At 41.2% G+C, this 18,588-nt stretch overlaps 1 long non-coding RNA gene across 1 annotated transcript; it reads left to right on the plus strand.

The window, feature by feature from the left end:
• The first annotated feature begins 27 nt into the window (after positions 1–27).
• Positions 28–5,168, plus strand: LOC310763905. The gene is made up of 3 exons (XR_014548906.1): positions 28–388; positions 3,794–3,846; positions 5,041–5,168. It is a non-coding gene; the product is annotated as an uncharacterized lncRNA (long non-coding RNA).
• The last annotated feature ends 13,420 nt before the right edge of the window (positions 5,169–18,588 follow it).

The following is an 18,588-nucleotide window of genomic DNA, read 5'->3' on the forward strand; positions in this document are numbered from 1 at the left end:
TTCTTTTTGATACATCTGACCCCCGGAATTCAAAAATGAGGACCGGTGTTGTTTTTAAGGATGAAATTCAGGAGGTGTGATGATGATGAAGCAGAGAAGAAAAGGGGAAAAAAATCAACTGGTGAAGACAGCCGAGAGAGGTTTAAGAACCTTTACAAGCTGCCTTTTGCATTGGTGATGTTCAAAACATCGTTGCCATCACCACCAGGACCCGCCGGTTAGCTAATGGGTCCAAATAATTGGTTTCCTTCAAGAGTCCCTAAAGTTGGGCCACCACTACCCTCTCAAGCACTTTCCTCCAAAAGAGAGGAAATAGGAGGTAACTGTCAAATGTTTCTGCATCCAGGGTGATCTTTTCAGAAAAAGTTGCACAACCTCCTCTTTAAAGGTTGTTGTTGTTAAGTCGTTTAGTCGTGTCCGACTCTTCGTGACCCCATGGACCAGAGCACGCCAGGCACTTCTGTCTTCCACTGCCTCCCACAGTTTGGTCAAACTCATGCTGGTAGCTTCGAGAACACTGTCCAACCATCTCGTCCTCTGTCATCCCCTTCTCCTTGTGCCCTAGCAAGCACTTAATGGCACATTCGCCACACTCTGGACCCACCAGTTCAACACATGCACAGAAACATACATTTGTTAGCTCAAATTGGCCACAACAGTAGTCCCCGTATCTTAAATGCTTGACATCTGATCTATTTATTGAAGTCAGTAGAGCTAACATCCTTTCTCATTTAAAATTCTGGTCTTGGTATTCATCCAAACAATCATTTATATGAGTGAAAGAGTCATGTGCCATGAATTCTCCCAAACATAAAACAAAGCACCATAATTAAAGCACAGGCTATGGAGTTATTAATGCTACTACTGGAAATTTTAATGCCACAAACTATAAAAAGGCAGGGTGTTGTGCAAATCATACATCTGTGCCAGTTTTCACTTTAATCTACCCACCTGCGCCGTAGCAGAGTGTGTGATACACAAAAGAACATTAGCAAACCAGACCACATTTTTCAACAAGGGGATGGTGGTGCTGTTGCTACTGGGCAACGTGCTTATTTAGCATTCACTACAGTCCATATAGGAAAATGAAAACTCTGATCCTAAACCTCCACTGCCTTGTGGCATCTTCAGAAGATGAAAAAGCTAAGGAGTAAACCCTACAGAAATCTAGAGTAGAGTCCTTAAGATGGCTGGATGGTACACTTCCTTCTGGTAACTACAGCCAAGCTAGTGCCAAACATATTGCTCTGCTTTCCTTTGGACCACATCCGTAAGGCTGAGAGGGGGATCTTATTGCCTGGGCAGACCACGGCCTCCATACACACTGCCCAGGCCTGTGCTCCAGAGAGGTCACTTCGGTGCTGATAACACAGTGGTTTGTCTTCACCCCTGGAGGTGCACTCCATTGTCTATCAAGATAGACTGATACCGCCGCCACCACGACCACCACCACCACCAACAACAACATATCATGTCTATTTGGCTTGTTTGGCAAAAAGAAAAAAGAAGAAAAAGGGGGGGGGGAACTGAGTGGGGGAACAAATCCAGATGCCACAACTAAGGAAATGGTTCTACAAAATAAAAGGCAGTCATGCAGACAATGATGTTAAACTGGAACTAGAATTTCTTCATTTGCAGCTATGTCATATTGGTGCTTAATGGAGGGGTTGTTGCTCAACGGCACAATACATATTCATGCAAAGAGTTCTAGGTTCAACCTCTTGCATCTCCACTTAGGAAATATATCTCTTTGGAACCACTGCCAGTCAATATAGACAATGCTGATGTAGATGGACTAGTGGCATAAGATAGTTTCCTAACATCTTCTGAGAGATTGAAACATCCAGACTTTGTCCCATACCTGTCATTTTTATCTGATGAAATCTCCAGCAGATAATAAAAATAATAATGATTGACTAGTAAGTGTATCAGAGCAGAGGAATGCTACCAGACTGAGAGGGAGAGATTCAAAGGTGGACGAAGCAGGTGGGTGAAGCAGGGGCCCCCACCCCCACTGCTCCCCACTCCCTGTACTTCTGCAGTGAGCACCTTCCTCTGTCACATGCAACTGAGGGCAGGTCTCCCTTCCCCCCTTCCCCCTGCCCCCCACCCGCTTACCTCTTGCCCCCTGCCTGTGCACAAGAAGTTTCTGCCTGCTCACTTGCTTCTCCTCCCTACCCCACCTGCCAACCACTTGCCTCTCCTACTGTTCAGACTGCCTGCCTGCCTTTTCCCACCTGGCTTGGCTTAGAAACACTTGAAAATGGTACCAAACATAGGAGGCAATCTGGGAAAAGAGGGTGGTGCCCGGCTGGGGGAGCTGGCTGCCCAAGGAAGGGAGGAGAGAGGGAGGTGCCAACTTGTAGAAAATATTGAGGGGTCCAGCCCCCTTCAATATTTTATTGGAGGGGGCAAAGGGACCAAGGTGCCATAGAATTGGTGCCTATGGTCCAGATAGGGGAGCAGCTGGGCCATCAGTCAAAAGTGATGGAAGGCACTCCACACCACTGAGGCCACCTGAGCCTCAAGTGACAGCAAAGGATTCTGGAGTACCCTAATCTACGTACCTCAACAGGCCGCCTCCCATCCATCCAGTCTAGGGAACCACCCACTAACAATGCCTGGAGGTAGCCTTAATAGTCTGGAGGTAACCTTCGTTGTTCTTGTAAAACTTCTGATTCTTTCTGTCTCATTCACAGTAGTTATCCAACCCACAAGCTTGGTAAGCAGAGTGCTTCTGAAGCATGGCTGCTCAGTCTCCTCTCTCCACCATTATATGTTCCTCTGAAATCATATGAGAATTTTGACCATTCCTACCCATCCATCTTTCCCCTCTGTTTCTTGTTCCACAAAGAAATGTTGATAATCTGAGCAAAAAAAAAGTTTTGATATCATAAGGATCACAGTTGAGTTCATTTTACTTGTTATATTATTACAAACTTGACAAAGTCAGGTAATTTGGTCAGATATATTCTGGATTTCTTTAAAACTTCACACTAAACAATTTCTCTCTTGTCAACGGGTTGACTGGAACAGTGCTTGGTGACTTCACAGTTAGATAGAAATAAATGTTATTTGGAATTTACATATGCACTTATTTGCACAAAAGGTGACAAATTATATAATCCTGATGTTAAAATGTATATTTAAGATAAATTAACTAAATAATCACTCGTCACTAGATGCTCTTGACAGTAGGTGGCAAGGAATGAATCCAAAGTTCCTTTCATTCAAAAATCTGGGGGGGAAATATTAATTTTCTTCATTTTAGATAGTGTTTTGGAAATAAGTTGAAATAATCAAGGACAGAGTTTTTGTTTAAACATAGTTTGAAGAACTTATTGTATTAGTAGATTACAGTCATTGTGTTAGTATAGTATCTACCCTGTATTCATTTTTGTGAACATAATGGGAAATTGTCTAGCGTGATGGTGTGCATGTTTTTTTAAAAAACCCTGCTGAAAACGAATACTAATGATTTTAGAAAGAGATGCAAAGACAATAAAATGACCTTTAAAATGTTACTGCCCTTTTACTATGCCACTTACTTTTTAGACATTTGTATTAATCCTTTGAAACAATAACTTTCAAATCAACATTTAATAGATAGATAAAGAGACTTTATGCTTTTGGGGAAAGTGAAGTTTCTGCAATGTAATGGGATTCTAAAATCATTTAGGTCATAGGGAGTACTGCTAAGTGCAAAAATTGCACAACACAAAACACAGTATAATTATAGCCATATGCCAAGACTGGTTACGCTGGTAATAAGATCCATTCCTTGGTTTGTCAGTGCTATTCCACAAATTGCGGTGCAGACCTTGAGGAAGATCAGACGATGACCAAGTAAGTAGCCACCATTTTCATCACTGTACTGTCAGGGATCTACATATATCATTCCCTATGTTGCTAGCAATGAAAGCTTTTCCATTCATTTAGCAACTTTTCTCTCCCTCTGCCAAAAAAACCTCCCATATTGGCAGCAGGAACAGATCACAGCCAAAATGCCAGCACAGTAGTGGAATATCAGCAAAGGCTTGCAACTAGTACAGATGCAGCAGCCCAGATGTTTTGGGGGACCACAGGATTTAAGCATATACTGTGGAGGCTGTCTATTACTGTAAATGGGGCAGTGCCCCACCAGCCTCAGCCTCATACCATATGATAAAATCTGGGTGGGTATTTCAGCAAACAATTCTTTCATGCTGTTTTCATGGGTGAATTATGGACGAACAAGAGGGGGTTAAATTTTTGCTTTGCTTTTCCTGCCAAAAAGGCATCGGTAGAGCCCTTCTTACTATGGCATTTAAACACCCAGAAATCTTTTTCAATTCCTGCATTATACATACATAACAGTTATTGAACCCTTCCCACTTTGTTTAGCTCTCTTTGTCTTGATTTGGAATAGGATTAGCTAATGCAAGTTACCCCACCCCAACCCCAAACTAGAAAATAACTTTTTTTCCTGAGCTCAATCTGAAATTTATCATGCCCTCAATCATATTCACATAATAGACTGTGCACTTTTAGGGTAATAAAGTGCATTTCTCATTTTGAAATCTGCTATTTCCATTCAGTTTCACCTTCACTAAAGCCCCCTAACCAATGTTCCTGGGGTCTAAGGCTATCTAAGATCAAATCAAATCAAATCCAAACACTTCACAATACAACCCTGACCAGCCAGGATGTGGATCACGAAGGGACTAAGTTCTTTGATTTGATCTGGCAACCTCAGTTCTTGGGTCTTTAAAAAAAATGCAACATGGTTGTGCCGTTGATAAAGTAAACTTTGCAAAACAATTAAGATAAAAGTGGTCCATCTGAACAGTTAGGTAGGTGAGCTGATGTCTTTCAAACAGACCTCAAAGGAGAAGCCAACACTGGAATGTGCAGAATAGGACAAAAAAAGCCAGCTGAACACTGATTCCGACTATTCTGCTTCCAAGCATGTCAGTGGGCAGCATCTTCACGTTGTTGCTTCTGCCATGCTTTTAGGATGTTATCCTCATTAATGCAAAAATGGCTGTCCTTTCATCGCAGGTCAAGTAGTAAAGGCAGGGGGAGGGGAATCCAAGGTCAAGGGGAGGAGTCGAAATTTCCATTTGGATTTCCACAAGTTGGCAAGTGTGTCTCCTGAGCTCGGAGCAACGTTTTCCCATGCTATGAAGCCAGAGGTCACGTGATTTTGGAATGTGTATCCAAAGATAATGCTACCTTCAGAAGACTCTACTTACAGGTAAGTAACTCTCCTTTAAAGGAGGTATCTTTGTGTGGCAGACTGTTTATGGGAGCAATTTGAATTGAACTTTAAATGAAAAAGGCATATCTCTGTAAGTGGTAATAATTTTAGTCATCTCGCTGTGGCTAGGGGTTGTGGAATTCATTAGCACAGATTAACATATAAAGTGGGTGAGATATCTAATAGCAAACGTAGAGGTTTAGGGACCTTAATTCATCACTGAATGAACAGCGTGTACAGTATTAGGGACTATGAAATTTTTAATTTACACAAAGTGTCCAAGAATATAGGGAATAAATTTAAACCCAAAACAGATAATGGAGCTGTGCCCTGCCTCGCTGGCAAGTTGAATTGTTTTTACACTGAGTGAAGAAAGCTAATTATCCCAAGCACAAGGAGACTGCTAAAAATAATAAGATTATAAAGAATAATTTGCTGATATAATTACAACAAAATTGGGTACACACAATCGTCAGATACATGTATTGCTTGACCTGGGCGAGAAAGTGAAATAAATCCTTCCTCTATAGCCTTCGTAAATTTGTTTTTATCATCTCAAAGTGGTGTTTGCATAGGCAACACAATTTGCATGTGTAATGTGGCTGTACAAATTGACAACAAGTAAATTATTCAAGGAAATAGGCTGGTCGCGGGTCTGAACTATCTCCACAAAGCCTATTCATTTTGAAGAATCACTGAGACGTGAAGCTCATACATCAACCATTTTCTGACAATCCTCAGACTTATTGTCTCCTAAAATGTCATTATGGCTATTATTTATGAAGCTAATTCATTTATTAATATATATTTAACTCTGACTTGTCATGCACCTTAGCAGGCTTTCTGTGCACTGCATATTTTTGAATAGATGAAAGAGTTTTGCATGCTTTAATGATTACTCTAAGCTGCTATAGATTTATAGAATGCAGCTTTATTATCTACTTGCATTAATACCTTTTCATAACTTTTCCCCCTTAAGGCCATCAAATATAAATGGCAAATGACATATCCAAAAGATTGTGTAAAAAGAGATTTTCTTGGAGTTTGCTAGATGTTAGAACAAAATGGGTTAGACGACTGTTTAAAGCTGAGCTCATTTTTATGAGTATATAACAATTATATTAGATCTCTCCCCACTGCAACATATTTCCCCTAAAAGAAAACTCAGACAAATAGAGGTATTTGCATTATTTTAAATTCCTTTCATCTAGAAAAAAAAAATCTGTAGCTTATCCCAACAGGAACAGCACCATGTAGAGGTGAATGTGAGGCTGAGCATACACCTTTCCTGAGGAACAAGTCCAATATATTTCACAAAAGTACATTGGCCATGGCTGAGGATGGGCAAATATGCAAATTTCAGTTTTTCAGGGTTTCTACTTTTTTTTCAATCTTAGGTTTAGTTCTCCACATTTCCACATCAGTTTGCAAATATGTATTTCTGAAGTCTTCATGAAAGCACGCAGGTATCTTAGTGTGAATTTCTCCTTAAATGCACATTTGTATGCAATTTTGCCTAATATACACATTTCTAGAAAGCAATTGGTCCTTAATGCAATGCATTTTTGTATGCTGATGTCACTAATATGTGACTTTCTCTGCACAAATTTCTCTGGTACATGCATTTTTGTACACACATTACTTGGCTGGAGCATGCACTGCAAAAATTGGAGAAGTGCGAATTTTGAAAGATGGTTGTGTTTCAAGTCTTGCATGGTTTCTGAAAGTGCAAATTAGGTAAGTTTGAATGAAAAACGAATCTTAAATCCCAACCTTCTCTTTAGATACCTAACTCTAAATTGTTTAAGGAGCTTGGCACTACTATATATATATATATATATATATATATATATATATATATATATATGCATACATACATGAATACATACATACATACACATATATATATATATTTGCAGTGATAGTTGGTTAACGTATCTAAACTCTGATTTTTGTCACCATATTCAACTATGGTGTCCCCCATTCAGTTTCATAGGCTAACTCTCTCCTCTGAAGTGAATGGGGAACCATAGAGTTAACATTTATTTTGACTTGATGGATTAATTTGCTAACTGTACAAATAAATCGTCCAATATGAGGACAATGTTGTCATGTATCTGAGTTCAGAATCAAAACTACCAACTCTCAAATCCTCACACAATATTATCTACACTCTTTTTTTGTTATTCCGCCCATATGCCGGCAAGAAACCTTGGATATGAATCTATTTATTGTATTTATTTGATTTCTTAACCTTCACTGTTACCCTTCACTGTTAAGGTCTTGGGGCAGGTTACAACAATATAAAAATGCAATACTGAAAGAAGTTAAAATAATTTAAAATCAGAAGAAGAGGCTGTCGAAGGTCATACTGAAAAGGTTTGCCTTCAGCATAAGACAAAAACTATACAGTGAAGATGCCAGATGTGGGGAAGGAATTCCATGGTTTATGGACTGCCACAGAAAATGCTCTCTCCTGAGTCATCACTCCCCAAACATCTGAGGGTGGTTAAACTAGCAAGAAGGTCCCCTCTGCTGATCTTAACACCCAAAAGAGTCAGTAGAGGTGGAGGCGGTCTTCCATATTTTTGGTGCCTAATACAGTGGTACCTCGGGTTAAGTACTTAATTTGTTCCAGAGGTCCGTACTTAACCTGAAACTGTTCTTAACCTGAAGCACCACTTTAGCCAATGGGGCCTCCTGCTGCTGCTGCGCTTTCGGAGCACAATTTCTGTTCTGGGTTAGTGGAGTCTGTAACCTGAAGCGTATGTAACCCGAAGCATATGTAACCCGAGGTACCACTGTACTTCAAACACTGCTTTGAACTAATATAGCCCTCATTTATCCATTACCTATCTGTACTTCCATGACACAGCTCATGGTGGCAAACCCTAAGTTTCTAGATACTCATCTAGGCTTTAACCAGACAAAAAACTTGTTAAGTTTCAGCAAGATCGCTGCATCATGTATTATTATTATTATTAATTGAATTTATATACCACCCTATACCTGAAGGTACCTTCAGACCATGTCTTGGGCCCACTCAAACATCCTTGTTGATCCAAACCTCTCTGCTTAGAAATTTATTCATTTCATATCTATACTGCCCTGCATCCAAGGACCACAGGGCAGTCCAAATGTACAAACACAAAAATACATAACATAGTAGCATACGTAAACAATAACTCCCTATAAGCAGTGTGAGGGACCCTAGCTTTCTCCTTGATTGGCTAGTTTATGTTGCGCATAGATTGTTGTTTTTAATGAGGAACATTCAGACATGGAAGGTCCCAACTGCATTCTGGCAGGGTACAGTGCTGGAATGCTGTTAAGAAGAACCCTGCCAGATCTAATTTTCATAGCGGCAAACCAGATACCCTTGGAAAGTTCAAAAGCAGTACATGAGGGTAGTAGTCCATTCTTGCTTCTGTGGACTAGCAACTGATATCCATAGGCATGCTTCCTCAGATCCTAGACATAGTGTATCATCACCCTGACAAGCAGCCATCAAAAGCCTTCTCCTCCATAAATTCATTGATTCCTCTTTTGAAGCTCCTAAGGGTTTGTCCACACTGGGCTATACTGTTTGAGTTTGAGGATGTTTGAGTTCAAGATCTCTAGGCATCGTTCACATGATGTTACCTTCAAGCAGAACCCATCCTCCATTTTGGTAGCATGGATTCAGATTTCTTCGGTCTTGGGAAAATCTGAGAAGCAAAGCAAAATGCAAAGCCAATCAGCTTCTGCCTGGTTGTTGGGCTTGCTGCTGCTGTTTGCATCCTCTTCAGTTAAGGTGGCACCAGAAGGATCTGTGTGATCTCCTTCCTTGGAGGTTTTCAAGCAGAGGTTGGATGGCCATCTGTCATGGATGCTTTAGCTAAGATTCCTAAATTGCACGGGGTTGGACTAGATGACTTTTGGGTCCTTTCCAACTCTATGTTTCTATGATTCTATGATCTGTGGAAGGGTGTGTGTGTGTTTGCAGAGTGGAAGGAAAAGGAGAACCTTTTTCTGTTTTCCCACTTGCAGTCACTCACTGAAGACTGGAGAAGGAACACACCTAAGAATATTATGAGTGTGGGGGACATGGCTTTGTTTTTGATGGAGGATGGATTGTGAGGGCCACCTTAAACCTTAAACTTTACCAGCATGTTGGACCTCCAAATGCCTACATGAAAGTGTTGGGCAACATTTGCTTGACTAGACTGGATAATCTCCCCTCAAACAAATTGGGATGAATGCTCAGTAAACAGTTCATCAAGAAGTGAGGTGGGAATGCAGTGGGATTGACTTAACTTGAGTAGTTGAACTTTAAAATGTTTGCCTCGATAATTCCTTATAGTAGCATGAGGAGAGCATATGTGGCGTTCAGTTGCAGATTGGACAGAATGCAGTCATAAAAGAAACATGTTTTTTTAACATGCAAGACTATTTAAAATCACTCCAGTTCCTCAGCAAGGGGGAAAGCTCCTTTTCTTTTCATAAGAATACATTTGGATTATTTCACTCCTCCCCTTTGAATATGTGCATTCCAAGGGAGATAGTGATTATCAAGAATTGGTGAACATAATTAAACCTTGGTCTATATCATCTAAAGGAAAAAGAAGGAATGTAACTCCTTGATCCTTTGAAAGAAACTATGCATTAATAATTACTTCGTAAAAGAGAAAGTATTGCACATTTCTTATGATGCTGTACAAATGCTTTCTAAGTGTCAGAGGAGCTCATTATGAATGAGACTTTCCAGGTAATCACACACTTGGCCATAAATGTTCAAAGGCCAACACCGTGAACTCTTCCTGGCATTTTTATAGTGTATTGGGAGCACAAAAGATAGCTGTATGCTTTGCGGATTGATTAATTGTGCTTTAAATGTTAAACACAAATGGGAAAGGAACAAAAACATAGGCTGCTGCAGAACACGAGATTGTTGGGTGTCATCCTGTTATGCCTGTTATGCTTTTGATTCAGCAGAGGCATCTGCTAAAGGAAGAGGATGGGAGGCATTTTTTGCCACTATCCCCTCCCCACGGCATCACCCAGCATCTTCTGCAAAAACACCTTGAGAGAGTTGAGGGACCCCCCAGAACAGGCCCAAAGAGTACCACTTTCCTCATCAGTCGGTGGCTTGGCAGGACGGAGCCAGCCGGCCACCACAGTAGCCACAACAGCCAGAAATTCCAGGCAGAGGGAGACCTTGTAGCTCTCTCCCTCTGGCTGAATAATTTGAATTAGTCTGCCTGCAAGATCAGCCAATGGCAAGTGGGTTCAGAGGCAAGGCTGTTAGATAAGGCTGCAATCCTTTATGCCCTTACTTGGAAGTAAGTCCTCTTGAACTTGGTTTGGTTTCTTTCTAAGCAGGCATGCATTGGACTGCACCACTAATGTTTCAGCCCTATTAACAACACTCAGGGGTGTAAAAGAGAGAGAGAGAGAGAGAACATTTTGCATGTAATAATCTTCCTGTCACTTGAACATATAGAGAAGATTTAGGAGCAAAACCATATTGTAGGGACACAGATGGGAAACATTTCAAAGGGAGTTTTCTAAACAATTCTGCTGCACTCTTTTTTCTTCTTCTTCTTCTTCCCAGGCTGCACTAAAAGGGAAAGTGCCCCATCAGAAGCTGCCTCCGCAGCTCTTTCAGCAGCTCCTGATGACACTAATCTCACATCCCACTTCTAAGTTGGCTGCTTCTCAGGGAAATGCTGCCACTTCAACATCTTTCACTGCTGATCCTGCTTTACATTTTTGGAACAATCCAGTCTCTCTCTCTCTCCGTCCCTCCTCCCTCTCTCTTTCTCCCATAACCCACCAAAATGAATAGTTTCTTCTATCACAGGAAAATTAAAAAATACAGTAGGCAGTGAAATAATGGCCCTGCAAGTTCTAGCCACCACATTGTCATAATAAACCCTGTGCCTTGTCAATGTCAGGTTTGAATCTTGCCCTTGTGGTGGAAACATGGGTATAATAAAGACAGAGGAGGAGAAGGAAGGTTGACATTTTCACTTCCAGGAAACCAGGAAGCTTCATGGAACAGAGATACCCGCTTTGTTAAGACTCATCTATGAATGGACACCATGGTGCATCTGCACCAACAAAACTGGGCGCTTTTATCGGCCCCAGCTGCAACAAACCATGTCTCTCCCATATTAGTTTTTGCAGCCACAGCAGGTATTGAAACTCTCCGACAGTTTGACTTTAACTCTGACGGCACACTCTTTCATTGTCTCTTGAGACAGATGGATGCCAACAATAAAGAACATTTATATCCCACCATTTTCTCAGAGGAGTTTAAAGCAGTGTATATCAGAATAAAGACCCATCTAACATCTGTTGCAGCAAGCTCTTCCCACAGTGGCCAACCAGATGCCTATGGAAAGACCCACAATCAGGACATGAGCGCAACAGCACTCTTCCCACAGGTGATTGCCAGCCTCTGAGGCACACTGCCTCCAATGCTGACAATAATATAGCCATCATGACTACTAAGCACTTGTAGCCTTCTCCACCACAAACCTGCCCACACACATTTTAAAGCTCTGTGCTTCACCTCCGTGCTTTTTGGACATGGATATTTGGATATTGGGGGGCATGCCAAAAGGACTTGGTCCCCAGGAGCTCACACTCCTGCCATAGATTTATACAAAGGCATTCTGATATTGGTAGTTTCATTTTCAGTCTGTCTCCTAATGATTCCTAACATGGAATTCATTTTCACAGCTGCCACACACTGGGCCAACATTTTCCTCATGCTGTCTACCACAATCCTAAGATCTCTTTCCTGACCAATCACCACCAGCTCAAACTGCATTAACATATATGGTTGCTGTTGGTGGTTTGCCCCAATATGCATCATTTTCATGTGCATTTATCTCTGCCCCCTCCTATTTCATCACTACAACATCCGTGTCAGGTAGGTTTGCCTGAGATAGATTGGTTACCTCATATGTTTCATGACTTAGTGGGAACTGGATGCCTTCTATCTCAATAATTCAGTGGGACAACACTTCTTGATGACTCTCTAGTCTACATTATACTATTTCTCTGGACTTGAACAATGGGCTTTGCCTTAGCTACACTAACTCAAAAATGATGCATTTCTTACCTATATCCCTAAAAGCCACTCCTAATGTCATCTGAGAAATTCAGCACTTATTTTTTGGCTACTCCCCCACCCCACCCTCCAGACATAATTTCACCGATAGATGTTGGCGTATGATCTTGTTGACTATCCAGATGTAATGCTATTTCTTGAGAGCTATGAATTTCTTCCTGAACTGGCTAAGGTTTTCTTTTCTACAGATGGCTGCAGCAATCAGCCATAGCACACTTGCAGCTGGGAGTATTGGCAGTTAAACCGTTTTACTTTACCAATAGTAGCAGCCAAATTTGGGTAGCCATGATGACCCACAATTACTGAAGTGACCAAAAGAGTGAGTGGAAAATAAGGAAGAAGAAAAGAAGGATAGTGTACTTTTTTGGAGGGGGCGGGAATTGCCATTCACAAGGCAATGGCTCTTGTTCTCATGCCCCTTCCTGTTGAACCTATGAATGCAGCAGTGTAGCTGACCAGCTTTTTCTAATTCCACAATAAAAACTGGTATCATATTTAATGTTCTTATTGATAGAAGATACTCATGGTTGCAATAATCTATAAAAACTCTGTGTGACTAGTGGTGAACCTTCAAAATCCTCTTACGCTTGCATTGGAAAATTCCGTAATAGGTACAGTATATGGGAATCAAAAGGAAATCTGCAAATTTCAGAGACATTAAATTCCCTCCTCCATAGTGTTCATATATAAAACAGTAGTATTGAACACAGAACGCATGATACTACTTTAGAATACACATCTAAAATGTGCATTACACTTTTGTAGACTTTACCACACATTTTGCAACTGTTCCAAACCCAGACTGGGTATGTAGCAGTATCATTCAGTGTAGCTTGATACAGTTTATGTTTTCAAGGCTCAAGGAAATACAACCAAAAGTTAGGCGAAGAAACAGTCACTACAAGTCCAAGTCATCATGGCTCAGCAAGATTTCAACATGGGCATACTAATACTAATATAATCTTTCTCACCTTTTATCTTTCTGTTCCTAGATTTGGGTTGAGAGATGGCTACTGTAACCTTAAGGAGGCTCAAGCCTTTCCCCCCTTAATGTACAGAGTTGCATGGCACAAAGTTTGAGAGCCTTTCTGGCATCATTTAACATCATGCACATTAGCTAAATTCACTTTTTAAAACTATGAATGAGATCATCATTGGGAACAGATCCATATGTGGTTTCCTCTATGACTTTTTTAAAAAATTGTCCTGGTTGCTTCTCTGAGGATGATGTGCCCACACACTACTACTTGATATAGATTATGCTTTCAAGGAGCGTAATCCAACCTCAAAAGAGGTAAGCTTCTTTCTTTTCTTTTTCTTTTTTGAAAAGAATAAACCGAGGGTCCCTGAGAATGAAAAGCCATGCCTGTCACATTTCACATCTTAGGAACATTCCATCTTAAGGATGTGAAATCACTGGGGTTTTTTGTTTTTTGTTTTAAACTCTTCATTGCAGCCGTCTGAGTCTCAACAGCAGCCATGGGGAAAAGTATTCATGTTCCCCAAATGTGGACTCTTGAAAGGTTCTGTTCAGAGGAGAGGAGGGAATAACAATAATTAATAATACAGCTGCATTGCAGTAATACGGGGGGGTGGGGGTGGACTCAAAGCAGTCACCTCCAATGCTGAACTTTTAACATTGTTGTTGTTGTTTAGTCGTTTAGTCGTGTCTGACTCTTCGTGACCCCATGGACCAGAGCACGCCAGGCACTCCTGTCTTCCGCTGCCTCCCGTAGTTTGGTCAAACTCATGTTGGTAGCTTCAAGAGCACTATCCAACCATCTCGCCCTCTGTCGTCCCCTTCTCCTTGTGCCTTCAATCTTTCCCAACATCAGGGTCTTTTTCCAGGGAGTCTTCTCTTCTCATGAGGTGGCCAAAGTATTGTAGCCACAGCTTCAGGATCTGTCCTTCCAGTGAGCACTCAGGGCTGATTTCCTTCAGAATGGATAGGTTTGATCTTCTTGCAGTCCATGGGACTCTCAAGAGTCTCCTCCAGACCATAATTCCAAAGCACCAATTCTTCGGCGATCAGCCTTCATTAGACCTGCAGCAATTAATTAGGTGGTAATAATGTTTAACTCTTTGCCACAAAAAGTTTTACCTGCTGATTGTTGCAAATCCAACCCTTCTTAAAGAGGGCAGGAGCCGATCAGGCCAGTCAGTACCTTCTCCCCTCCCAGGCCACTTACCAGCAATGGAGCAAGCCAATCAGGCACCTGGGGTGGCAGGTGGGGCCAGCCACCTGCGGGGCGGGGCAAGCCGGGGCAGGACACTCTGCAGGACCTCCAAGGAGCCAGCATGCCTGCCTCCTCCCACTCAGCCACCCTACAGCTGAGGGGAAGGCAGCGGGCAGAGCGTTTGGGCATCACAGAACCTGCGCACACCTAAGCCACTGCTTCTCAGGAGAGACACGTGGTTCAGGTGCACTGCTGGCCCCGCGGTGAGTGCAGCCCGGCATTTTGTCACCCCCCCCAGTGGTGACACCCGGGGCAACCTGCCCCTACCGCACCCCCTTCCTCTGCCACTGCCACTTACCAAGGCTAACTGATATTGTGGGTCTTGCCGTGCAAACAGCAGCTGCAATTCTAACCCTGCAGTTGTCACTTGGAGGTATGGGGAGATCAGAGACCAATTCTTGGATGAAACCTCTGTGACTGACTTACGCCTGTTAGTCAAAATGGGTAAGAGGCTGGGTAGTCCACACATCTGATCAATTTGCCAAATTGACAGATGCATGCATCCTTAATCAGAACAACTGGACCAATCGTCAGGATCAGGAAAACTAATGCACATGCTGTGCTCTGTTTTACTGTGTTCTTCAGCCGGAGTGCTTTTTCACAGAATGTTCCATGCCCAGCAGACGTTTTCCAATGGGAACTTTTCAGAGGGGAGGGAAAGGGATGGAAACCTTTTTCCTGGTTTACCTTTCCCCCCCACTATCACTAATTTCACAGCGGTTGCAATAGAGCTTTCCCCAGTGCCTGCTGGCTGGTGACCACCATTTTTATTACCCAAGGAAATTGTAGCATTGTTCCATGAGGAATTAAAGGAGAAGGTCGGCATGTCCTCCCCCCGCCCCCAATACTTCTTATTTTCAAATTATTCCTTATTTATTTATTATTATTTTGTGTCCCCCTCAGCTCAGCACCCTCCGGATGGGAACTGCCTGCACTGCCCTAAATCTGCACATTACTCTGGTTCCAGTGCACTCCTATCCCTGTCTTTTGACTCTGTATACATGATGTTATCATGTAGTTTATTGCCAAATAATGCTGTGTGATGCGTTTTCCCTCCAACTGCTGCCAGCCAGAGTAGACAATGATGATTTAGATGGGCTGAGGATCTGAGCTGATATAAAGCAGCTTCTTCTGTCTGTATGATATATAGAGCATTAGGTAGATCAGACGATTGAAGTGTCATTCAGTCTAACATGGCATTCAAATACAGCAATTATTTCATTTCACATTTGTATATCCCACATATTAAATTTTGAATAACCTTCAATATAGCTATGGGAAAGGGAGTCACAATATTTTAGGACATTTGATAACTCGAAATTAAGTATAAAGTGGGAGAGTGGGATTCACAGTCCAGTTCATTCCCATCCACTAGTCCAGCATGCATTAAACTCAAGCTCCTTTGCATATTGTCAGAACCACATTCAGCTTGCTTTGCTGTAAAATTGCTACGGGATCGAATGTGTAATCATTACGAATGAAAATGTTCAGAACTCACTTTCTCATGCCTGAATCATAATTGGTTTTATTTTTCTTTTAAAATCATTACAAAGCATCCTAAATAAATTCATCGTCCCCCTGCTCCTCTAAATGCAATTTTTACATTTAAAACAAAATTCAATGTTTGAACAATAGAAATAGCACAAAGAGAAAATGTCAGCAAACATTAAATGAATGATGTTAAAAGTACTAATAAACATCTAGAAATCTGAGTTACACATATTGTAGAGCAGATGAGAAAACCTATTCCATGTGGGGCAGAGGGAATCAGTTTGAAAACAAAATTAAAATATAGAATTTGACTGGTTAAATGATCAACTGGTCAAAAGTAAATGAAAGGAAATTCTGGGTCATCAGAAAGTGCTGGATGTATAAGGCAAAGGACGATACGGCGTTCTTTGTTCTACTCTCACATTTCCATCCTAAACTGGGTGGATTAAAGTTGTCTTTCCAATGCCTGGCAGATTGCTAGAGCCAAAAACCATACCAATGTCTGCTGGTATCTTCAGTTTGAAGGATCAATAATCCAATTGTAGCTGAATCGCCTAGTAACAACCCTCCAAAAGTTGAGTATAATGTTCAGGCTGCATATTAACTATTTTATCTTTTTCGTATTAATATTAATATATCTTCTAAGCAAACCTCACTAGAGTGGGAGCTGATTCATCTACTGGACCATCACTTTGGACATCAGCTTGGTTTCACCTCTTGGGTGGAAGAAGTAGAAGATTCACCAGCAGATATGCTGGGGTGCCTATTAAAATGATTTTTTTAAACAGTAAGCACATATGATGAATAGCTCATCAGTTATTAATATATTATCAATGAATACTAAAAACCCACATTTCCCTAGCACAGTTCTTTTTTTTTTACTAGCGGCTCATCCAGATGTCTCAACCAACATGGTATAAATATATTTTCTTCACTTGAGTCTGTAATGTGCTGTCATTGAGATGAGTACAGCAAGAAACCGGTATTCTCAAATGGCTCAATAGAGTTTTCCATACTGAACATAATCCACTTGCTCTTATCTTAATCTCCAGTAATTTGGGGTGCAAACCTTAGAAAGTTCTTAAACTTTTGCCTGATCCTGTAATGCTGTTGCACCACTGTAAAAATTTGGAAGGGAGAAAACTCTTTTGTTCTTAAACTTCAGAGAGTCATGTTCCTAAGAGTATGTGGCGTAGATTCTGTAGGATTATCTAAATCTGACGTTTATCTGGGTAAAACCCAACACATAGTGTGTCATGGCTAATCACATGGTTTTATGCTTTCACTTGCAAAAGAAAGAGCAGTGCAAGTGACAACCTCACAAATAATGCATAATCTGTACACGTGAAGTAATCTCTGGTGCTTTGTTACTTCAAGGATATACTGCAGATACCATGCACAACTGAAACTTGGCATTGTTGCTAGGTTTAGAGCATTCATATTCATTGAAAAATAAGGGAGTAAATAAAATGATTACATCGGGCTTCAACAGCATTGACTTCCAAGAGACTTTGTGGATGATGAGGGATTGCAAAATTGGGCATGCAATTTCCTGTTTGGCTTACTGCTTGCATTCTGCTCTCTTTTCGACTTCAGCAAGTCTAGTTGAGCAGGTTCACATGTAAAGCCATATTGGAAAGGAAAGAATGTTACTTCCATTTATTTTGCTGACTATTAATCCATTCCCTGAATTTTCAGGCTTCTACTCAACTAAATCCACGGTCAAACTGCATTGTTCTTTCCGGCTTGTTGTAAACTACATTTTGTTCTTTTAAAAAATCTATCTTTAATGAGTGAAATACATTTGCATTTAGGCTGCATGCAATCAAACCAAATTCTATGGTTTTAATCAAAATCCAAAGTCTGAAATAATAAACTAGGTAAACCAAAGCAAAAGTGCTTTCAAATTTTTTCATCCTCTGGATGTCTTCATGAAGACATTTGTTGAATATGTTCTTGTACAACGGAGAAAGGGAGACACACACCAACGATGGATCCCAACTTCATTGAGTTTGTATACAGATTCCATAACTTTGGCACACATTGTACAGAAACACTGTGATGTTAGCAATAGCTGCATTGCTGATGATGGAAACCAGGCCAACTGGCCTGCTGGGAAAACTAGGAATGAAGCTGGAAGTCATGAGTTGCTTATGATTTCCATAGCTCCCAATTTTGGGCTCTGTCTTGTAGCTATTCTCTAGTGAAGAATGGTTCCCAATTATTGGAAGCACAAGAGTTTGTGGGTAGCCTCCCCCCCCCCACTTTGTCACCAATCACAAGTTATGACATTGTCAAATCTTCTGAAATGTTAAATGCCCAACATACACACACAGTATCTATATATGGCAAAATTCCTTCCCAGCTCCATCAGCAACCTACATGGGCTCTTTTTTCTGGGGCCTAGGGGGGATCAGGGGCTGCTGTGGAGACTGGCTGCTTTTGGTGGGTCAGCCAGGCTTGATTCCAGTTCAGATGCATTTGACCTCAAACTGAGATCA

This window comes from Podarcis filfolensis, assembly GCF_964270895.1.
Source record: "Podarcis filfolensis genome assembly, chromosome: 5".
Classification (NCBI taxonomy): domain Eukaryota; kingdom Metazoa; phylum Chordata; class Lepidosauria; order Squamata; family Lacertidae; genus Podarcis; species Podarcis filfolensis.